Consider the following 25,489-nt stretch of genomic DNA (forward strand, 5'->3'; position numbering starts at 1 on the left):
AATGCTATCAGTACAAATAAGGGTTTTTTTAAAAAATAAAAATTCAAAGGTTTTCCTGACTCCTTAACTCCTGATTGCACATCCAGGAATCTGCTCTCCCAGCTAATTTGCAGCCTTTCCATCCATGTGGAAAAATTTATGATTACATAAAATCTATGCTTAAATACGCAGAGCACACATTTCATTTTACATCAGCCCCCAGAGGGAGGGCTGCAACAGTTCTGTCGAGAAGAGCTGGCTGCTGCTACTGCTGCTGCTTCGTTTTCAAATGACATCCAACTGTTAATGGGAGAAGGGAGGATATTTGAAGCTACTCATCATGCAGAGATAAAAAGGAGGCAGCATAATCCTGCTATGTCTTGATAACATTAATTAGCAGCAGAGCTTAGGGATCTTTCTTTTTTTATAAAAAAAAAATCATAACTATTGGATTTAACACTTAGTTGCAAAAACACTAATAATGTTCAGAACATTTCTGCATTCCTGATTTTTAAAATAGGGTAGTTTTAACAACAAAATAAATATCTTTTTGTTGATTTTTAAAGAGAGGTATGCCCATTTTAGATTAACCCAACTTTTTAGTGCAAGTATATATAAAAGAAGAAGACATTTGCATCATGACATTTCCAACAGGGCTTGTGTCTGAGTAGATGCTTAGAAACGATTGTCTTTCATTCACTTTAGATTCTGTGGCTCTTGAGGTATGAGAGCAATACATGAAACGTTGCCTACATTAGTTGTGCTTCCAAGAGATGTTTCACAATTCACATCCTGTAAACATCAAACAGGAATAGTCCTTCCTGTCTCCCCTCCGCCTGCACTCCAGGATTTGTGGCTCTCGAAACCCAGAACTAAACCCCAAACAATGCCTCAGGCTTCTCCTGAACCATTACAATTATCCAAAGCCAAAAAGATATTACAGCTACTGTTGCTGTGCACCATCTCTGTGTGTGACGTTTTATAGTGTAACCTAAGTAAATGGAAAATAAAACCACTCTGTCCAAGGATGCTTTCAATGTAAATTTTGACAGTAGAAGAGAAGTAAGGGGTTAGCCTCAGATGGGGAAGAGGTTGTTGCAACAATTAGGAAGCTGCCTTGTGCAGAGCAGGTCTATTTATGGACGTCTGGATCTTCATGGAGCTGTGCCTCACCTTCTCTAAATGCATATAACCAGAGAGAGGACTATCCTGCACCATGCTCTTATCCCAAAAGGCAATGTGAGCAACTCTTGCTTGAAAGTAAATAAGAGCTTTATACAGGCTAACAGCAGTACAGGCTCAGCAACAAGCACAATGCCCAGAAGGTGTAGGAAAGGAGATTGCGACTAAACATCAGGAAGAACTTTCTGGCAGTAAGAGCTGTTTGGCAGTGGAACAGACTCCCTCGGAAGGTGGTGGACTCTCCTTCCTTGGAGGTTTCCAAACAGACGTTGGGTGGTCATCTGTCATGGATGGTTTAGTTGGGATTCCTGCAACACAGGAGGTTGGATAGGATGGCCCTCAGGATCCCTTCCAACTCTAAGATTCTATGTTTCTGGGTGAAGATTCCGGTTTTTTTCATATCAATTTCTATAAAGAGTTTTCGACATAAAATACAATAAAAGCCAAACTAATCAAAAGAAGCCCCTCCCTCTGGCGGGTCAAGGTACTTCCTCCTCCCCGATAGTGAGGCTCTGGACTCCACAAAAGGGGTGGGGAAGAGAACCAACAGATCTGCTTCCTTCTCTATGACTTCTAGAGTCACAAGGGGGAGACCTCCTTCCTCCATCCCTGGCCACCCACCTTCCAGCCCCCAGGCATGGTTTACCTGGGGCTGCCAAACCATGCCAAATCCTTATGGAGCCAATGGGCCCATGACCCTCAGTATGGACCCGCAACTCCCTATTTTAATGTGGAGGAGCAGATCTGAACCTCTAATGATAGCAGCATCGAAGGCTACTTTGCAGAATGAGTGGCCTAACATTTTTAAAGGATCTGTGGACTAAGTTGCCTGTGTAGATAATGTACCTTATTTGTGATGATCAGAAACTTTAGATATTGATAACAAATTCACCACAGAAGAAAATGCAATAATAATAATAATAATAATAATAATAATAATAATAATAATAATAATAATTGTAATAAAAAATCCGGTTTGTGCATTCCTCTCCCATTCCTGGGCAAGAGTGACATGTTGAATGCTCCCAGACAAAAAACAATTTCTTAATGCTTAGCCAGTACATCAGCAAGGAGGTTAAGACTAAAACCCTCCTATATGTAGGGACATATGGATCTGAAGAAGCTATCAAACAGGGGGCCTCCTCACCTGGACTCTGAAATGGTACCATGATATGTACATGTCCTTTTCTGTATTTTGAATCAGCTTTTGTTTTTAATCATGCCTGATAGTGCTTGCACGATTATATGCCACGTTCTCTTTAACAGCAAAAAACCCCTACATGGCAGATGTTTTGTTATAGAAAAATCCGAAATGGTTGACAGTGCATCTTTTATTTTAATTGGCTGATAAAAATCACGGCTTTGTTTGTGGATCTTTGTGTTCTGCCATCCACCTCTAAGAAAAATTACTCCAGACACTAAAAAGCACCTTTTGAACCTCTCTCATCCTATTTGTCCTCAGTATGAAGGTTGAAAATGAGGAACAGTTCTTGCCAGTGTAGTTGTTTATCCACGTAACAGATGGATTTAAGAAATAGCCGATTTAAGGCTCAGCCATATAAACAGTCCCATTGCCAATCTGATCAGTGCAAGAGGAACACATTTTACTTCTGACTTTTAAACATCTGGGTTCTCTCACAATGGTCCAGTTCACACAGAACACTAAGCCAAATCATGACTTAGTGTGAATTAGCAAAAGTGCCGGCTCCTGGAAAGTCGCCTGGGGCCATTTTGCCCCCTCTGAAGTCCTGCAGCTGCTGCTGCATTAAGCCATGGTACAACTTTGTGTGTCATCCCCATTTGGACTCATGCTTTAGCTCTCTCCAACAAACCACATCCTGCACAACATAAGACAAGCTACGTTTGCAGGTCATGGTTTGTGTGCAGAGAGCTGCAACCCAAGTATAGGTTTGGACATGCTAGTTCACTATAGACACCTCGCCAAGAACTCATAAGCAAATTTTGCATGATGGTTCCTGAGATCAAGGTTTAGAAGCAATTAGGTGCCATTTTGAATCAAGATGGCAGACTGGACCTTTCAAAACTGCACTGAGTTTAGCCACTAATTTCAAAACTTCAGATTTCCAAATCAAGCTGTGTACGAAGCTGCTAATATTCTATTTTGATTCATTTTGAGAAAACCTGCCCCTAGTTTATATGCCAGTGTTGTGTTACTTTTTTAGGTATTGCAAATAGGCTTTTACTGATGTTTGCAGCAAAGATGTCACACCGTCCTAGATCTGAAGCTCGACTATCCCATTGTTAGCCAGAGATCCAGAAGAAATATTTGTGAAAAGTGCATTTTCAATAAAAGAATTTTATTTGAAGGTCACTGCAAAATCATCTGTTTTAGCAAGCTTGAGCTTGTGAGATCAATTCTCTTTAGCTGCATCACCCAAAGGAGAAGAAATAGGATGCATACCACTGTTACCTTCAGAGAGATTTCACAGATGTCAATGCTACTTTAGTACCTTAGCGCTGCGCCACACACCGTTTTTTCTTCATGAAATGAAACATCAAATGAGATTTTACAATGACAAAAAAGAATTTTATAGCTGTACTAGCTGGCAAATGATGTACTACAGTGGTTTTACACTAGTCTCATTGTTCTGAGCTTTGAAATTCCTGAGGCTAAGCCGACATGTGCTCAGAGCATGCAATCCAGCTCATTTTTTTTAAAAAAAAAACTGTTATCACACATCAAAGCTATGGCTTAATGAACAAACCATGTGGACTTATGAAACTGCTAAAACTCCTAGAGTGTAGATCAGTCTCTTTCTCTGGTTTAAAATCTTAACCTTAACTCTCCCAAAAGCATTGGCCTGGGATAGAGATGGGGGGCGGGATCAGGTTGTGAGGAAGTCTAAAATGCTCCAAATGGAAAGAAATAGCATATATCCTTTAAGCTTGTCTGCACAGATACCTTATTGTGCATCAGACTCTCTTTAATGCGTATTTAATGAGCATTACTGCTGTAGTATCTGGACTGCACTGCACGCAGCTGGGAATATGGATGTATGCTCTTAAAATGCCCAGGATTAAAGAGGAGAGTGTCTTCATAAGCATAGTAATCAGTGGATCTGAGAAATTGTTAAGACACGTTGAAATGCTTAGCAGGCATCAACATTCACAGTGGCTTTCAAATTCTGATAATTTCAGGCACATATAATCTCGCATTTCCCTCTTGTTAAAATTGACTTTTATTCCTTCCTACTTCTGGGTTAATTACAGTATCATTTATCTATTTATTTACCTTTTTTCACACTCTCCCAGCTAGTGCAAAGTTCCCCTCTCCTTTACTTTCTCTTGTGCACTCTCTCTCTTTTCTACTTTTGCTAAATAATACATGATAACGCTGTGAAATCAAGTCTGAATACAATATATATGAACGATTCGCTGGCTACATTTTTTAATGGTAACTATTCAGTCTGTAGAAAGTTCACACTACTATTCAGCTCACATTGGAACAAGCCCATTTAATTCATTCATGTTAGCGAATGTATAAATGCAGGTAAGAGGCACAGATACTCCTTGGTAGATTAAAAAAATGTCAGAACGGCCCTGTATTTTTAATATTGAGTGCTGGAGGCCCATCTCCTGACCTTACATTTCTCATCCAGGTGCTTGCTAAGCAGCTTTCCTGTGGCCATATAAAAGATCTCCATGTAATAGCAAGCCCTTAATTTAGCAACAGGCTATATTCATCTTCTCTAAAGGAAACATGGCATTATTTACCAAAATAGCATTAAGCAGTCCTTCTATAAATCAAACCAACAGAAAGCAAACATTCTAATATCCTGCTGAACCATGGAAAAACACCACAATATAAAACCCATAGTGAATAAATGAAAAGATACATGCGTACATGTTCTGTCCATTTCCAAGCAAAATCAATATGACTGCTGTTGAAACGACAGTCTTGGAATTATTCTTACTTTTCACACCAGTCCTAAAAACATTTGTCTGAAGGTACGTCCCGTAGTTTACAGCACTGATTTTTTCCTGGGGGGGACACATACCTCCAAACATTTTGTGAATCTAACGGAAAAAGAAGCTAGTTTTTAAAACATTTTTACTTTCTTCTCTAGCACAGTGAATCGTCAGTTCTGTTGCTACCCCCGATGGCGACCTCATTTCCTGTCATGGTGTTTCCTGAGTCACAGACGGAAGGAGAGTACATTTTTTTGGGGGGGGGGAATTACAGTAGAAGCTGCTTCTGAACAAACAGGGTAAATTAGAAATCATATTGTGAACTGTCCTGTGATCTTCAGATGAAAGACGGTATACAAATTTCAAACATATATACATATTGCATAGCAACCCCTTACCAATGGTACAATTGCAAACTTCTGTAGAGTTTCATAGTCCTGCTCTTGGATGTTTTTTTTTTAAAGTACTTGTAAAAAAAAGAAGCAGTGTCTTTCAAGAAGCGTTTGCGCTAGGTGTGTATATCACATGGCATTTTATACTTCGTAGCTATAGTGGAAAGCATAGCTATACCCCACAGCCACAGGTATTTATCTAGTAGGGGTGTACTTGAGGGATGATGTCAAAGATGTCTACCCATTGTTGTCAAATATTATGCAGGTGCGTCAAAATCAGTCTAGGATATCAGTTCTGCGCTACTGCAACCACTGGTGAACCAACTGTGAGTAATGGAACAGGTGAAGAACGCTTAAGTCATCTCTGGGCTGTGAAAGCAACATTGAAGGGTGTCATGAGGGGAAATTGAGGCCTCTTGAAATGGCCCAGAGGCTCTTTCTTCTGCTTTAGTTGAATGTGTTTAAGGTTTATATGAAGAGGTTCACACAATAAATAAGAGAAAGCTTGTGCACCTTGAAAATGAGCATTGCCTTGAAAAGCCTTTTTATTAAATAAATGCTTCTCTCCCAATAAATACCAATCTTCAGAACAGCAGCAAGCTGAGGAGAGGCCTGAAGGTAGCCTGAAAAAAAGAAGCAGCTGCTGTCATACCACAGGTGTGAATCTTCAATTAAGAACCATCATGCTTTTCTGTCAACACTAATGAAATTCAGATGTGACAGGTAAGAGAGCTGCTTTAGGAAAGTTGTTGTTGTTGTTTTTTTAAAAAATCTTTTGGTTTCTTTTTCCCATTCCCCATAACAACCACAGTAAGGACTGCTTGCCAACAGGAAAGTAATGATGCGATGGGAGTGACAAAAAATGGGTTTCTAAATGAGGTAACAGCAAGGTAGGGGAGAAAAAGGGAACAAACTGGTCCCTTTCGAGCTCTGACAAGGTAGATAAGCCCAGAACTGCCATATTTGAAACAGGGACTGACAACTTTCCATGGAGGATGTTTCAGTGAAAATTTATGCCACCCATGCTGGAATTCAATCTAGGCTTCCAAAGGCTGAGTTGAAGGGGAAAGTCTCAGGGTAGTAAGTGAACAGAAACAAACAATTTACATCACAGAGATAAGTTAAATCCATTTAGCACAAAATTCACTTGGAAATAGGGAATATTTTCCAACTCCCCCTTTTGTTCAGGCGATGTATGTGCTGGGAACTCCCATAAACGAGAAAACTAAACATTTTAGGGGGGATAGATTGAAGCATGCAAAGGCAAGCTGAGGATGTTTTTGTGAGATATGTTAAAAGCAAACATGCACACACAGCCAGGCTAGTAAAATTTTCTCTGAAGCTGCCATTTAACATCCACCCTGCACAGGGTCCTTCTAAGAAAATTTGGTAAAATATATATGTGGGCAAGTTTTAGTGTGAATCAAGTCCAATCAGTGATTCTGTGCCTGAGAAACCTAGACCATGGAGAGATTTCTGAAGAACTGGAATTCTGACCAGAGTTCTTAGGGAAATGGTTGCAAAACCAAAAGTTATAAGGTAGCTTCATGATTAGCTTCAGAAATAAAGCACTGAAGTTCCAGAAATGAGGACTTGGTTAGCACATGGCATTAAATGGAATGTAGCGGAAGGAGGGATAAAGTTTTAACTTCCTTGACTATTTTTTCCTCTTCCCTTTTTCCTGTTCTTCCTACTGATTATCATGCATTATTATTTGAACTAGGAAGATGAGATTCACCAGTTTCCAAGCCACCTTCTTAACCAGACAGCTAGGAAAGGTCAGAAGCAGGGCAGACAGTTGTTCCCTGTGCATTGAATGTGCCTGTTCTATTCTAGATATACTTTCTTTTGCTCAGGCACCTGCACAGTGTGAGACCTATTACAAATTTATAAGTCTCAATTCTGTCGTGCAATTTACTTGCTCGCTTCCCAGCAGAAGCCCACAAAGAAATCCTCTGCATTAGAATCCTAATTCATTGAATATCCTCACTGCGATCTTTCCCAACAAATAGGGCACACGCAAAAATGAAGCTGAGTTGCAATTGCAGAAAATACTCAGCATATTAGACCTGATGAAGTGTTTCAGCATTTAGAATGGCTCTCTAGTGAGGGGAGAGAGACCCTGTCAGATAGCTTTGCTTAATAAACTCAGTGGTGGCCAGAAAAATAAGGGCCTATTCACAGGGCTCAGCCTTTGAGCTTGCAGCAGATGAATTTTTAAAGTTATTGTCAGTCCACACTGACTTTTCAGCAGCACTACCAGACTACATGCTTATGGGAGAGTCAACAACATGCTTTAAACTTAGCAAATAGTCCATTGGCAAAGTTGCAGGAAACCTAATAAACGCTCTAGAATTCTAAGCATTGTTCCTTCGAAACTGTCATCTTTAGGAAAGGCAAAATCGGTTCCTGAATTTCAATTCAGAGAAAATATAATGTGTTCACCTTACATTTAGGATGGCAAAACAAAAAATGTGGTGGGGGAATTAAACATCACAAATACAAGGGAACAAAAGAGGATTGAATTTTGCATTAAAATTACATTGTTTTCCAAGGGCCAGGGACTTATTCAGCAAAAGCTCAGCAGTTAGCATCATTCCAGGGGTAGTCACAGTAGAGTAACACACATCAGACTGAGGTCACATTCACACCACACATTGGAGAGTTTCCTAGGAAGTTCAAATAATCAGATCAGGCACTTCGGAGAATTTCTAGTGAGTCTGGTCAGGCTGGGGGTTCTGCCAACATGAGGAGTTGAAGCAAGGAGATGGAGCCATCAGATGCCCTGTAAATGCACTTAACTCACCAATACTTTATTATGGAAACTTCTTTCAGGTGTAGTTCAGAGATTTTGTAAAAAAATAGTTCAGTTAACTTTGTTGAAATGAGCACATTCATTACAAACACTGGTCTTGAAGCAAAGACAGGTGGCAAGTTGTGGCACCAAAATCCCGAAAGTCCTTTCAGCTGTTCTTTGGCTTCCACGGCTACACTAGGACTGAAACATTGCCTGTTCACAGCTGTCACTGAGATACAAACAGCATTCCTTCTAATCTGCAGTACAAAGAGAGTTCATGCCTTCAGATGACTCTGGTATAGAAGATTCGGTCATGATGCAGGAAATAATAAAATAACCTAGAGGGTCTAATGAGAAAGGAGACTAAAAATGTGCTCCCCATTCTTCATAGCCCATTGTAAGGTGGATTGGAATTTGAATAGATATAGAAACAGTATATACAGTAGAAATAGGAAAAACTTTTCAAATCAAAAGCTGTTCAGAGCTTTCCAGAGGCTCAGCAAAATACTATGGGAAGTGATTTCTTGGAAGTTGATGCAAGTAAAATTGTGCAGGAATGGGATTACTACTGAGAATCTATATAATAATAATAATAATAATAATAATAATAATAATAATAATAATAATAATTTATTATTTATACCCCGCCCATCTGGCTGGGCCTCCCCAGCCACTCTGGGCGGATCTAGCATATATATGACATGTACGTTAAAAATAACAGACACAGAAAAGGTAGACAGGCAGACAATGGATTTGTTGAGAAATTTAGTATAGTTATAACACATTGGAACATGGAAGTATGAGCCTCTTTTCTTCCTTATGTGTTTTTTGGTGTAACTTCATGTGCCGTTTGGGTATGTTTTCTTTTTCTGGATTATTGTTGATGATACCTTACAATTTATTTTATGGAAATATACTAAGCCTTGTTAAGTATTGTTATCATTGGGGGTGGGGAGTACAACCTTGCAAAGGTGTGGGATTCTCACGATGAGGCTTCTCTGGAGGTTCATGGCAGAGTAATCCTGTTACCTCCACCCAAGATGGGCCTGCTAAACCATTAAAGGTGAAATGTTGACCATGGGAACATTCAACACACTTGAGGGTGGAACGGCCACTTCTGATGTGAAGGTGTGTGAGGCGAGAGAAGAAAGAGAAGAAAGGAGCTTGTTGTTGCATAGGCTGGTGAGAGGTAGCCCATTTTCCTTCCCCTCCTGGGAAGAGATTTTGAGAGTGAGCAATGGCTGGGCAGTTGGTGGGCCATGGACCATCCTTCCCACTTCTCTGTCAGTCATCCATCCTCTGAAAAGCAATGAGAGAAACAAAGCAATAGCCATCAGGAAATATATATATACTCACAGCGTATTTGTAGATTATCTGCTGCCGTTAGAAGTTGCCTCTGGCTGCCACTTAGCTGCTGAGCCAAGTTCAAGCTCTTTGTTTGCCAGTGCCAAGCCCTATAAAGCTTGGGACCCAGGATATCTGAAAGATTGTTCCATCCCTTATATACCCAATCACTGTGCTGTGCAGAAGAGGGGCTCTTATGAGTATCATCTCACCTGTTCCATATCATACAGGAATTGAACTCCTTCTCTTAACATATCAGACAAAGGCCATCTCTCTTGTCTTTTCGGCACCTACTGAAGTCCTTTCTTTTTCGACAAGTCTTATAAGTGGAGATCTTTCTGCACTTAAAGAACTGTGTCTGCATCTGTGCTGGATTTGAAATGTTTCTTACATACGGAATTGTTTTTGTTTTTCTATATGGAATTGGATAGATAGATATATAGTTGGCGATTTACTGTGAAATTGCTTCCTGATATTTTATGGGAAGCATTTCATAAATGGAATCCGACGGATAAATAAGGAGTTGTGGGTAATTCAGAAATAATGTCATTTGACATGTGTGGTAGATGGTGGCGAGTAAAATGATGCTTTAACAATCAGAAGTAGTCTCCTTTTTTCGCCAGGGGAAAATGCATAAAAATTATCCTTCGCAAATCTCCTCCTTATAAGATGTCAAAAGCCTTCACACTGCATATTAAGGAACATGGAAATGAGCACTGACATGGCAAATAATGCTAAGTGAATAAATGCTTCAAACAACTGAAAATAAACCAGTGTGCCAGTGGAAGCATAATTTAACCCAAATACCAGAGGAGTATAGTGGTTGGGAGGTTTACGGAATGATGTGTGTTTATGTATGTGGGTGTATTATAAGAGAGGCCTGCTGTAGATTCCACAGTTCCCAAGCTGTTGTATGTAGGCTCCATGCTCCATGCATAAAACTGCTGAAATTTCAAAGACTCCAATGATATGCCATTGTTTTAGCAGACTCTATGGCTAAAGCAAGGCGGGTATTTGTTTTGCTTTGTGGGGCAATGGGGAGAATCTTATTCCATTATGGGCATCTCACAGTATTTGGCAGTGGTACTGAACTACAATACTTCAATAGAAATGTAGAATTTTCTCATAGAAAGAAGCAGCATTCAAGAGCAATAATTATATGGAATAAAGATGGAAAGCTTTCAGCTTTCACTGTGGACGCTTATGCCACATTGTGAAAATGGGTGGAGAGAGACGTTAAATGGTTAGGGATCTTGAAGTGAGCCTAATTGCACACAGCTGTGCTGAAAATGCAAGCAATTAGATGAGCTTATCTTGGGCACGTTCTGAAGGGGGGCAGGCTCTCTAAGTGTCTTTTGTTTTGGATACCCCAAGATAAAAACAAGAGATGGATCTATAAAAATAAGAAATATTAATAGTGTTATAATGGTGTATTTAGGAGCACTGTAGATGAAAGTTCTTGACTGGCTTATATAGCTGGAATAAGGGAGACTGACTTCTGCTGGAGACACCTGATATTGAGAAGGAAAGTCCATTCAAAACTTAACATACATGTTTAACAGCAGACTCAAGCTTATTAAGCACTAAAATGATGAAACACCAATAATAGCACAAATTTCTCACAATGGTAACTTCTTAAGAATGAGACCCACTTGGAACAAACTTGAAATTGATTGAAATGAAGTCATAGAATGGAAGGGAAATGCACAGACTGGGGTGCGGAAGCAGCTGGAGAAACTTTTGAGTCCTCTTGTCTGGTTTGTTGCATGGATTGTCTGGATCTAAGCAGGCTTACAGCCTTTTTTCTTCTTCTTGGACTCTACCCATAGTCGCTACAGTAGACTGGTGAAAAAGAGAACCATGGTTCTGCAGCACAAATAGCTATGAAGATGAAGAAATTTCAGCAGGCAGAGTTGGCATGACCAGCAACATCTGCCGAAATTCCTTCTTCTGCACTCTATTAAAGGTGCAGCAGCCCTGTCCTCAGCTTCACTTGGCTACCTAATGTACACTGAAGAAAGTCAGCCTGTCTACAATTTATCATGCATAAAGACCTGCCCCGGTCCTTGCCAGCCAAGTGGCCAGGAGAGAACAGTGCAAGGTAAAAGCAGAGGTGTTTTGCATCTATTTTTATGTGATAATCAAAAGTAAGTGTTCAACTGCCTGAGCGCATTAGGCCCATATGTTATACTCAAGGAAGTGCATGGAAAGATATATATGATGTGTGCACCTGAAAGAGGAAAAGGGTTAAGTTAAATCAATCACACCCATCTCCTGTAATAATCAGCAAGCTTATGTTGTTGGGGACCTGTATCGAATCTTCCAGGTATGAAAAAACACGTTCAGAGATAGTTCACTTACAGCAAGTTACAGTCACCTGGAGAGCTGAGCCCCCTGAAATTAGCTCATATTGCATCAGGCAGATAAAAAGCCAGTATAAGAGGGAGAGGGGGGGGGGAAAATCACATAATTGCAAGACTCCGATTGTGAATGTTATAACCTCTGGGCTCTACATTTTACCATTCAACTGAACAGATAACATTTATGCATATGGAGCTGTTGTACTGCTAATTCCCGAAATAATATGTGCAGCATGGCATATCATTCCACTGACAAGCAATTGGCAGGTAGCTTTTACAATAGCAAGATGGATTCACAGCATGGAATGTGTTGATTGCTCGTGTCAATCCCTTTGCAATTTTAAACTAGTAGTAATTAGAGCTATAAATCTCTCCCAAGTATAATTAGATTACTATTTATACCTATTGTCATTAAAACCAGCCTGAGACAATTACTTTTTTTGGTTCCATTGCCGGCAAAAGTCTCTTTAAAAGCAATAATCACAGTGTTTAACGCAATCCATATTCCTAATTCTATAATGCAAAATATCAAGGAAATTAGGCTGCCTCCCTCTTATACCCAATGAGATGATATGGCAAATTCACTTGTGTGGGTTTCCTAAATTACACTTATCAGTGCTGGATTAAAGGGCATTCATTCACATTGAATAACACTCTAGACTACATTTATTTGACAGATATGTCATTCCCCTTTTCCTATCCATATATGTAACGATGCAAGCACAGTCCATTTAGCTTTCCTCTGCTTTGCTTCAAAATGGGCAGGCTCTGGATATTTTCATTTTCCTCTCAAGTCAAAGCATACCCACTGCCTCTCTGTCACAGGAAAAGGAATTGTGTCACATTCTGACTAGGAATACACCTTAATTTGTATTATCCCTTTCAACATAATAAGCATGATCGTTACCCTCATTCAGTACTTGAGACATCTCCATATTTTTGTGGTAACATGGGGCCAGCTTTTCCCATCCATAGTGTGGGTGGATTCAGCCCTTGCGAATTAAGCTGCTAACCCATTCCTATGATTATTTTGTCTTATGACCAACTGATCGCACACAAGTTTTCTTCCTCATATTGATAAAGCTATCACAGAGAGCTCTATCCATCATACAAGCAAATTTCAGCAGGTTAGATGAACTATAAGCACGGCATGAAAAACACAGGAATGAGAATCGACATGCAAGATCTTGCAAAGATGGCTGTTGGATTGGAGGCCAGAAAATGTGCATCAACTTGGCAGGAGCAGGGACCGAGCAACGGGAGCTCACCCCGCCACGGGGATTCGAACCGCTGACCTTCTGATCGGCAAGTCCTAGGCTCTGTGGTTTAACCCACAGCGCCACCTGCGTCCCATTTTTTTAATGATACAACACTGCAAATAACAGCTTTCTAGAATCTTTATCTGAATGAAGAACATACTACAAAGTATGCAGAGTATGCATACTACAAAGGGCAGAGCAGGAGGGGACAGCCATGGTAACATCATCTCTTGCTGTATCTGGGTGCTCAAATGCACACTTTGTGAAGCCGTACGCTGGCTCCCTCGGCCAATAAAGCGAGATGAGCGCCGCAACCCCAGAGTCGGTCACGACTGGACTTAATGGTCAGGGGTCCCTTTACCTTTACCTATCATTAAAAAACATTTTAATGCAGTTGTGAGGAACTTGTGGGCTTCTTGTTGGGCTCCAACAATGTCCCAACAGCTAGAATAGCCAATGGTCAGGGACGATGACCATTAGTTGCAGTCCAGCACCATTTCCGGGATAGGGGCTAAAGGTTCACCACCTGTTTGAAAACATGCTTAATTTTTCCAAACTAGTTTTATAGATTAAACTGCAGTATGCAGCACATTCTTTCACTACCTGATAAAGTGCTCATCCCTTCTATTCCCTTACACACAAATAATGTGAAGAAGAAGTCATGCAAGGTATACTTGAAGCTGTGAGTTTCTATTTTTCTTGGATTAACCATAGGTATCTTTTGGACATGGGGAAAACCAATCACTAGACCATTATGAAATTGAATGTAACACGAATGGCTGCTCCCAGCATAGAGGCTGGTTAATGGACTGCGGGATAATCCTTTTCAAGCACATTTTTAGCAAGTGGTCGAAAAAGGCGATAACAATTCCACGAACCTCTTGTGTTTCCAGTGCTGCAATGCCAAAACTTTCACAAGCACTCTATTCACTAGGGACCAGGGGGGTTATAAAAGTATGAATTCCTTAATAATGAAAGAAGAACATTCAAACCTGATGTTCTCAACCTAGACAGGCTTTAGAATAGACTTTCCATGTTGTGTGAGTTTTGACCATTTAAACTCCCTTAAATTGATGTTCTTGTAGTGCTTTCCCAAACTTATCCAAGAGCTGGCATGGTTTCTAGCAGTCCTGTGTGTATGCGCGCACACACAAATATGTGTGCACTTGCATGTGTGCATGTATTGAATTAATATTATTTACAAGCTTCTAAAGTCTGCCACAGAATGTTTGAATCAATGCCATTCAGCATATCACAATTATAGTTGTTCTATATTTAAAAAAAAACACTGGAAAGTTCATTTCTTCCTCCTGGATCTATTTATATTCCCTGTAATTTTAGCTTATGTGGAAATGATGCCTTAAAGATCAATGTTACAGCTCCACCTATTACACTAATATTTTTTAAAAAGAAAGGCCACCACAAGTATATACCTAGTGATGGACCTCCCAGAATTATTAAAGGCTACAGGGAGCCTGGATCTAACTCCCTGAATGTTGGATTTGAAGTGGTCAAAAGCATGGAACATTATGGCCTCATGGAGGCACAGCCTATGAAAAATATAGTATTTGTAAATCCAGCAAACTATATGTGTATAAAGATTAACCATGTAATGTAAAATTGTGCAGACTCAAATGGATTAATTGGTCCAAAATTAAAATACAGTCGTACCTTGGAAGTTGAACAGAATCTGTTCCGGAAGTCCGTTCGACTTCCGAAACGTTTGACTTCCCAAGTGTGGCTGCAGGAAGCTCCTACAGCCAATCGGAAGCAGCGGAAGCCCTGACAGACATTTGGCTTCCCAAAGAATGTTTGAAAACCAGAAGACTCACTTCTGGTTTTCGATCATTCGGGAGCCAGAACTTTCAACTCCCAAGGCGTTCAGGTTGCCAAGGTATGACTGTACAAGAGTGCTGTTAATATTAAAAAGGCAGGAAGGTTTTAAAATTCTAGAGTCATTATTTGAAATGTCTTGTCTATATCTTATTCACAAATGGCAGTGTTTTGGAAAATAAAAATAAAGGTGGTAACTTACAACTGCTACCAATTTCCAATTCTTATTGCTCTTTCCATTTTCTAGTGAATGGAACAGGTGGACTTTCCTAATTACAAAAACAAGATTCTTGTTCAGTGGAACATTCTTCCCAAACCTCGTCTTTCTATGCTAGGGAGGGACACTAAAGATAGAGATAGCTGACACACAACAGTATTTGTAATGGGTGCGAATATTGTCTGTGTTTCAAGGGATGAAGCAGTTCGTGTACTGCATTTATTGGTAGGAAGGAATTGCTCTTATGTGGATTCTCACCCCCCTTTATTTTTCTTGTGGACCCAACACAGCTGCCCTTGTTCTTTGTGTGACTTGGAAAATACTGAAATACTTGGAAATACTATCCATTCAGTAGTTGGTTCCGGAAGTGGAGGAAGAGGATCTTAGACCACCTGGTCTTGGAACTTGATTCCCTGAGGAAACATCCCCTCCAACTGCTAGGTAAGGCAATCTGGCTTCTGCTTTTTACCTAGTGCTCCAGCTAAAATTAATCTCCACCTCTGTTCATACGAGGTCTATCTAGTTTCTCTGTTTTCCTGGTCAGCTTGGAAAATAATCTGTGTATATCACCTAAGGGTGAAATATAGATCTGGGTATGTATCTGCATATGAGATATGAGAAAGCTGTTGTATATTTCTGCCTCGGCGCAACTCAATACTTGACTATCTCCTAATACAAGCACAAAAAGTGCTGAAAGACACACAATTGTGACAACAATATGTCGATGGTGAGAATAGATTCCTAATTGAGTAGACAAAGTAGCGTTAAAGTTGCAAAAGTGTACATTTTCACAAAGCTTACAAATAACAATATAGCACAAAAACAATGATTATTGTACTGAAGAATGCTCTGAGCAGCGGATGACTTCTGGATATGGCCCTGTTTCAAATATCTTCCTCGAAAAGTGTTTTGAGGCTTTAACTGCAACTTTCAGAACTGGGAGGATTTCAGGAATGGGTATATCCTGGGCTTCTTTTCAGCCGGAACTCACCAGAACTGAGTTCCAGCAACTCTTTAGTGCATTCCAGCATCTCTGTAGCATTGCTCCATCATGGCGCCCGGGGCTGTCCTACAGAAGCGATCGGAGCTGTGTGGCAGAGGTCGGTGGTGCAAGGTGGCAGTTTATGTTATTTAGCCATGGTGGTGGGGCAAGCGGGCAAAGAAGAGGTCTTCCCTCCCAAGAAAGCTTAACAACTTTGGTTCTGGCACCTCCTTTACTAGAAAAAAAGCCCTGGGTATATCTCCAAATAAGTTACTTGATTCCAAGATAATACTACTATGAGGGTCCACAATTACAAGCAGGCTTGTTTATGATGTTATCTACTAATATGGCCTCATTTGAATGTTTTCTGCCTCATCTATAACTTCATCTTAAGACTCCTACAGGATGCAGACATGGGGGGGCTCTTCTCTCCCCACTTCTGCTTTGGGTATTGCCCCTACCATGTTTATTTTAAGCACTAATATCCAGTATCCAAGGGTCTGTGCAGTGTGCAAACACTGCCAGATTTGCACTGCTTTAAATTTTGACAACCCTGATCACCTGCTTGGGGAGAGGTTCAATTTAGGCTGAATTTCCCTTTCCCCAAGATGAAGACAGCGCTGATAATCTGTTCAGCTTCAGAAAAACCTCCAAGGCACATGTGGCTTCAAGGCCTAGTCTATATTCTGGAATTAAAACACACACACTAGATAAGCAAGGCAGTACATGTTCAAAACCAGGTCCCTAAGTAAGCATTTAATTAATATAAATAGAGGAGTCATTACTATTTAATCAGATATCTGAACAACCCCTATTTAAATTATGTACAGATGTAATCACATAAAATGAGACTAGGGTGCATCACTTCCTCTCCCGCCCCCAAGCCACCACTTCTGCAAGCTCTCCACACTTTAATTTTACTGTGGCAGCTTATTTAAACAGGATCACATTTATTTCATTACATCTGACTTGTTTGGGAGGTTTCTGATTAATGTAACTCTGTTTTCGGCCAAGCAAACACACATCCAGTTACTGTTGCTGTTTAGGATTTATTTAACTCACAAAGTGTGGCGTAATCTTTATTGTATTTGCTCTGAGCAACCTTATAACCCTATGTGGATCTTCAAACAAAGGGCTCAGAAAGGACTTCCGGGTTGGCGCCATCGCCGAATGGCGGACTCCCTCCGAGCTCCGGAGGGAGCCTGCTCGGCAGGGCTCGGGTTCTACCGCGCCGGCGACGCGGGGACCCTTAAAAACCACGGCCACGGAGGCCGTGGACATGGAGACTCGGCTGGCACCGTTAGCGCCCTCCCGACTCGTGAAGGAGCCTTTTTAAAGGCTACGGATCGGGTGCCGGGGAGAAGCGTGGTGCTTTGAGTCCTCTGCTATCCCTGCCGAGCGAAGCCGCATGCCATCCGGCGGAGAGCGCTGACTTCTTCCATTGAGAATTCGGACTTTTAACAACAACCCGTGAGTAATTTGGAAACCGGGTTCAAAAGGAGAAAAAAAGAAAAAAAATTTCGGATTTGATACAAGCGGGGGGGGGGGATCCAAAAAGGAAGTCAGTCCCCCTCCCTACTGTAAACATTCTAAAACAAGGATTGGGAAACCAAGATCCAAAAAGAACTGTATTTCTGACTAAAACCAAGAATTCCACGATGGGAAATTACAAGAACTGTGCTGGAGGAAGAATTGAGGGAGAAGGAGAACGTAACCCCCCCCCCTGGGAACCGGGAGGATTGAGGAGAGAGCCTGGTGAAAAGAGACGGAGATTTTGACAGCTGTCAAAGTAGCTGTCAAAGTCGGAAATTCAAAGAGGATTTTATTGCGAGGACTTTGCTGGTTAAATTGGTTACAAATTTGTTACAACTTGCTAAGATTTGGATACAAAATGGCGAAAACATGGATAACAATCGGACTTTTGGACTAGAGAAAACAAAGTTACAACAATCCCCCTAGAGGAGTTTCGGGACATTACAAAGATGGTCGTAAGTGGAAAAATACCTTCGGAATTTTACAGGACTCCTTATCTTCTGGGAAAGCTGCAAAACTGAAACAGTATTTTGTCTACAGGGTGTCCATATTAAAGAAGACAATAGAATTTTCTATTGAAGAGGGACTGAACGCAAGTTTTTGTTCCTGAATAACAAATGACCCCTGCAGAGCTACTAAACTTTTGAATTAGAACGGTTTAGCAGCGGAACAAGAGGGAACTGGACTACAACTTAGAAAGAGCAATGGGGGCAACTTTACAGTTTTAAAGATTAAAGACTAAGGAATTAAAGGTCCTATGGGGCCATTTCTAGATTTCTAGATTGGAGATTCGAAGTTAAATGACATAAAAATAATTTTAAAAATAATTCTAAAAAAGAAAAAACCTGCAAGGAGCTGGGGCAAAAATGTGATTTATGGATTTAAGAATTCCAGGCAGACAACATAGATTGGTGGACAGGGGGAAATTAAACCGGGGAAGGGGGGGGGAGAATTAGAATCCAAAGGCTTGTCAACTATTATTTGAATTGGCTTTCTTTTTTCTACTATATTTTCTATTTCTTATATGTCTATTTTGTGGGGTGTTTTTATTATTAAAAAAAAGGGAAATTGTGGAAGGAAAAGGGGGTGGGCCTTGGGGAGAGAACTTTTGATTTTTATTAAGGATATTGATGAGGATTGTATAAATTTAAATTTGAATAATGCGGTAAACAATTTAAGTTTTAAATTAGATGTGAGAGCTTGTGGAGCCAACAATATGAAAGGGGAATATGGTAGGGGTGGGGGAGGGGGGAGTCCCAGAAAGTGGATGTATGAAAATAAGGTCTTGAATGTACTTCTATCTTTACTTTCTGTACTTTGAAAATTTTAATAAATATTATTATAAAAAAAAAAAAAAACAAAGGGCTCAGAAAGATACGGAGAGGGGCCACACCCCAACCTCCAATTGTTCATAAGAATGTGTTGCACAGAGGCTCTAAGTGCACAGTCTGTATCCTGAAACAAATGAGGACACATACCATGTGTTGATGTACATTGGGCTCCAGGCATACAGGCCTCTGTGCACAAGTTCTGATATTCACATGGGGGTCAGTGGCAGGACCAGCAAGCGCAATCCCATACTACAACTGTATGTGTTCATTTCCATCTGTTTCCTGTTGCAGCCAAGCAGTGAGCACACAGGGTACTAAGACCAGACCAGGCAACTCCTGACAGTCAGCTGGAATGAGTCTTTCAGGGATGAGGAACCTATTGGACTACAACCCTCATTATCCCTGACCACTGGCTATGCTAACTGGGGCTGATGGGAGTTGGAGTCAAACGATACCTGGGTGGGTCAATAATGCTATTCAGTGGCCCAAAATTATGTATTTATTTATTTTATTAAGCTAATATATCACCCTTCATCTAAAGATCTTAGGATGGGCCATAAAATAAAATAAAATACAAGCTAAGAAACACAGGAAGGGGACGCGGGTGGCGCTGTGGGTTAAAGCCTCAGCGCCTAGGGCTTGCCGATCGAAAGGTCGGCGGTTCGAATCCCCGCGGCGGGGTGCGCTCCCGTCGCTCAGTCCCAGCGCCTGCCAACCTAGCAGTTCGAAAGCACCTCCGGGTGCAAGTAGATAAATAGGGACCGCTTACCAGCGGGAAGGTAAACGGCGTTCCGTGTGCTGCGCTGGCTCGCCAGATGCAGCTTGTCACGCTGGCCACGTGACCCGGAAGTGTCTTCGGACAGCGCTGGCCCCCGGCCTCTTAAGTGAGATGGGCGCACAACCCTAGAGTCTGTCAAGACTGGCCCGTATGGGCAGGGGTACCTTTACCTTTTTAAGAAACACAGGAAAGAATTAAAAACAACAAAACAATACCCCACCCCAACAGACAAATTTAAAAAGCTGTAGAATATTAATCAGACAAATGCCTGGTTGAAGAGAAACATTTTTTGCCTGGTGCCTAAAAATATATAATGGTGGCAGGCAAACCTCCTTGGAGAAATCACATTCCACAAAGAGGGAGCCACTACAGAGAAGGCCCATTCTCGTGTTGCCACCCTCCAGACCTCACATGGAGGAGACACACAAGGAAGGGCCTCAGATGCCCATCAACTGTGTGGATAGTTCAGTTGGTTAGAGTGTGGTCTGATAATGCCAAGTTTGCAGGTTCAATTCCCCTATGCAACAGCTGCATATTCCTGCAGGGGTTTGGACTAGGTGGTCCTCATGGTCCATTCCAACTCTACAGTTCTATGATTCTATGATGAATGTAGAGCCCTGGGTGGTTTCTACAAACTTTGAGTGGAGATGGCCCTGTTCAGACTACATAATGTGAGCTACCTCTCCTGGGCTCAGACCATAGCTATAAGTGCCAGGCTCCTGGTCCATCTAATTTTTGGTGACTATGAAATCACCACAGCAGACAGTCCTAGTTTAGCATCAGAATCTGAGCCAATTAACTGAGGGGAATAGGAGCCAGGTCACAACAAGAAATTAACCATTCAGGACCCTGGATTTGTGCACAATTGTGGAGTTGCAAAATGTCATCACTGTTACCACCTGCACTCTAAATGCAGTTAGATCACACTAGAAACCTTTAATGGCTACCTGTACAAAGCTACGGGAGTGTTTATCACCACATCATCATATGTGAAACTCACATTAGTATAGGGATATGAAGCACTTAAAATTGCAGCTGCCAAGTTCAAACAGTGTATCTGAGACTAGCCAATCCAGGGTAGTGTAATTTTTATAGTTTTGAGTAAGAATTAGGAGGCCGAGAGTTCAAACCCTTACTTAGCCATGAAGCTCACTGTTAACTCTGAGCGAGTCCCCTGTCTCAGCCCAACCTACATCACAGGGTTGTTTTTAAGATAAAATGGGGAGTGGGAGAGTCATGTGTGCCAGCCTGAGCTCTTTGTGGAAGAAAAGTTGGGTATAAATGTAATAAATAATTGTCAAAACTGGACTTTTGAATTAGAAAAGAAATCAAATGGATTTATTTGAATTAGAAAAGAAATCAAATGGAACCTGAAAACCTCAACAGAACTCAAACCAGTTTGACTCCTTGCTCACCAGCTCTAAGCAACTGGTTCTGTTGTTCAATGTGTATACAAAAATGATTAATTGCCTGCTGCTTGCCTCTAATAATAATAATAATAAGAATAATAAGAATAAGAATAAGAATATCTCAGCTCCTGCTGCTTGATATACTGAAAACAAATATATACTTGATATACTGAAAACAAATAAGCTGCATCTTTTAAACAGAACAACAAAAATTATTACACAGGAACACGTGTTAAAGCTTAGCAGTGACAGCCACTGAGTGCTCAAAAGTGGTCATGACCTAGCTTCAAGTTGTGAAGTGTCCATAATTTACTGAGCATTTTAATGCACATGGCATTTTAGAATCTATTACTTGATCCATCCTCTCTGCCAAACCTAGGGGGCAGGCGCTCGTTGTATTCTATTTGAACTTAAACTGAGAGAAGGGGGGCTGTTTTATGGCACTGGATATTACTAGATCTAGGAAACACAGCAGTTGAGAACATATTTGTTGAGCACAGAAGCGGGTAAGAAAAATACAGCACATCCAAAGAAAGAGCTACATTACCCTCTTCTTCTGCTCCTAATAGGTTCAGGAAAGAGCATCAATTTTCTGATATTTATGACCTCCTCTAAACCTTGTTTGTGCCACTGCTCTTAACATTTTATCTGGATGATGTGTGTTTTACTTTATTGAAAAGCAATGCACTGTAGTTTATAACTGGCCTCTAGATGATGCTAGGATGCTTTATACTCCATTCTGTTGAAGCACTACTTTACTTCAAACAGGACCTTGAACTCAAATTATTTGGTAGGCACTTTCTTCAGTGCTTCATTGTCTATCAGCTGAAAAACAAACTGTTCTCTGGAAGCCCCCCTCTGGCACTGCTTCACAGAGTACTGATGTTGATGGTGCTTAAATGGGTTTCCTGCAACTGTCATTCCAGGGCTGCAGGCACACTGTGGTTTGGATTCAGTAGCTGGCTCCGCGGGGGCCAGTGAGGCATGGTTGTGCCTACTGGGCAGAGGGTAGGCTAGAAAGTGTTTTGATCCCTTCCAACTCTATGGTTCTAACTTCCCACAATGACTATCTGTATCCACAGAATTCACAGAAGCATGTATTGTTCCTCCCAATGCAAAATGGAAATAGCCCTGATGAATGGAAAAATCTAGCTGGCATCAGTAGTTCTTCAATCTGGCATAAGTAAGCCATAATCAGAGGGCTCCAGTTATGGAGGTTGGGAATGTTGTTGCCACACTCCCAGTCCATAAAGATAAGGTTGGTCTTTCAATTCCCATGGGGCCTCCAGATGACTGACAAGAAGAACTGATCAGGAATGAGAGCGACTGTAGAGTTAACTCAGCTGGTCTCCTGCTTGGAGAGAGGCTATCCTTGAGGAGAAGGCCTCCACCTTTCCCCACCTGGAAGCTACAGTCTGGACAAGCTCTTACGTGCTCTGTGTAGACTGCTGACTCACACTTTTGTCATCTTCCATAAGTTGAACAGCTTTACTGCACAAACCAGTCAGTGTTTCTTCAGAAGGAAACCAATTGTGTCCAATGCAGTTTGCTTCCTAGTTCAGCCGGATGTTTTACACTACAACCCCCATCATCCCTGGCCACACTGTCTGAGGCTGATGAGAGCTATAGTCCACAATATCTGGAGGAGCACCATGTTGGCTATTCCTAGTTTAGGTGACTCCATTTCAGTGTTTCCCAACCTTGTGCCTCCAGCTGTTTTTGGCCTACAATTCCCATCATCCCTTGCCACTGGTCTTGCTAGTCAGGGATGATGGGAGTTGTAGGCCAAAAACATCTGGAGGCACAAGGTTGGGAAACACTGCATTAGATGAATCCAGCAGAGGGAACTACCGTTGTATGAAATTACTTCTATTCAGCCAATAAAGCCAAGAAGCAAAAGCTGATCTGCCAAAGCCCAGCCAAAAGACCTTCTCAGTCTTCTGGGGCATTGCAGAGAGAATAGCTGAGCAGAGGCAGTTTCTCCTCTGTAACCACAGTGAAAGGAACAGCTGCATGCTGAACTTTTCTATCACAAAGGTTTTAGAAATAAAGGAACAAGCAAAACTGGCCTGCTTATATGTCCCAGCAGTTCAGGAAATAATTTGCCCATGTTCTGAACCCGAACAACAATAGAAAGAAATGGCAGCTTGGGAAAGGTTGGGTATCCTAGATCTGACACAGAGAGAAACAGTGGACAATCAGGAAAAACACAGTCATGTTCGGGACACCTCAATGTGGCTAACTCATAACATCTCTCTTTGCTCCTATCCCTTATAAAGTAGTTAAAACTAAGATTTCTAAGTGTGATTCCAGAGCCTGGAATAGTACATTAATTATACTAATAATTAATTATAACAGACACTACCTGTTTCCCATACTGCTATTGTCTAAGAACAGGCTGGTTGGTGCATGTAGTTCTGTTAACTATGAACTTCCCAAATCTGGTTCCAACCCGCCCTCCCACAAAAATATATATGCCAACATGATGTTTTGTGTCACAAGCCACAGGTTTTATGTCACCAGCCACAATTGTATATTGATACATAGTTAATGCCTCCACCCCAAAATTAACATAGTCAATTCTCTTCCATAACTTTGGCATGGCTTTTGGGGGAAATCCAGATCGAGAGCACCAAAGATATATATTAACATAAACAGAACATTAGATACTTCCCAAGAAACTTAAAACATAGTACATGAGCCAATATCAGAGTCATACAGTATCTTATTGCATATCTAAAACTGACAGTATTTATTAACACTTATGAAGAGTGTCATGATGACACAGACCACGTTAATGCTCACATTTTGGTTATTCCACATTCTAAACTATGACTCTTTTGTGGCTGCTATTAAAATCCAATATCCCCCCCCCAGGCATATTTGTGAACACACACATCTCATGCATGTACTTTTATATAGATGAAGATTGGTGTGCAAAGACTACAAGTCTGTGGGGAGGGATAGCTGCCTAGAAAAAGAATTCAGAGAGTTTAATAGACTGAACTTATTTTGAACCCACATATATTTTGGGATTTCATGTGAGGAACTCCAGCATATAGCCACTTTAGGAATTTTCATTATTCATACATCCATACTGGCTGAATTTACAAAAGTTGCTGGCATAATATTTATGACATTCAGATGCTATTATAAAATACCTTGCAACTGAGCTAGTTAACCTAACTGTGGCTATAAACAGACATTTGGAAGAAATCTCCCCAAGATTATTGCTGGATTACATTTGCTTTTAGCTGAACTTCAAGGAATCAAGGGCAATTGTGAAATGTGTCATCACAGGCAGGTCTTAAGCCATCACACAAAATTCATACATTAAAGGCCTGTTAGGTCATCTGGTCTGTTTTGGATTCCATGCACTTTCCTGCTTTTTTGAAACTTATCCTGATAATATCTGTGCTGGGCTTTAGGCAAATATACTGGTGTATCACACAGGCATCATTTCCATAAAGTTATATGTTATATTGTAGATGTTATATTGTTATGTATGTTATATTGCTATATGTTAAATTGTATCCTCCACCATCTATCTGAGATTTATTCAGTCTCATACTCCACTTTCCAGGAAGAATCTGGTGCCAAGATTCGTCTCTAAAACTGGCAATTGTAGAAGCCAGGTGGCTTCAGTTCAGGGGACTTGGACACCATCACTGACTGCCCAAGAATATGGTGATCCAAACTAAACAAAACACTGGTGCATTCCAGGCTCTTCACTGTAGTACTGTTATGATGACCTCTCAGCCTGCTGTATGTTGTCCCAGACTAAAGATTCATTTAGAGGGCTGCCAGTTTCCACTGTCCCTGACCTTTGGCCATACTGACTGGGGCTGACAGAAGTTGGACATATGGAGGACTACATGTTCCCCACCCAGGGCTGCAGAACCTTCAGTCCACATGCCTATTTAGGCCATTTTGGCCAAGTATATTCTAGAGCCTATTTTACATAGCACTCAAGAGAGATGCTGGCACTGTGTAAAGCAGGAGCTAGAATATACTTTTGTGGTTCCCAAAGACCTATAATTGATGGGAAGGAATATTCTGTAGCACATTTGAATAGCTGGGAGAGCACTTTCTCACAGAAGGCCACCACGCCCGCCCTGCCTGTGCTGGATTCCACTCCTGCTCTTCCAGGGAAAGAACACATC

General features: G+C 41.1%; 1 protein-coding gene across 30 annotated transcripts in view; it reads right to left on the reverse strand.

The window, feature by feature from the left end:
- Positions 1-3,843: 3,843 nt before the first annotated feature.
- LOC114601368 (uncharacterized) overlaps positions 3,844-25,489 on the reverse strand; it is a 347,155-nt gene continuing 325,509 nt past the window's right edge. For all 30 annotated transcript variants that reach the window (XR_013393999.1, XR_013393995.1, XR_013393991.1 and 27 more), the window contains one exon: positions 3,844-9,579. The gene's annotated coding sequence lies outside the window, so the exon portion shown is untranslated. The remainder of the gene's footprint in view (positions 9,580-25,489) is intronic.

Source organism: Podarcis muralis, chromosome 8 (assembly GCF_964188315.1).
Source record: "Podarcis muralis chromosome 8, rPodMur119.hap1.1, whole genome shotgun sequence".
Classification (NCBI taxonomy): domain Eukaryota; kingdom Metazoa; phylum Chordata; class Lepidosauria; order Squamata; family Lacertidae; genus Podarcis; species Podarcis muralis.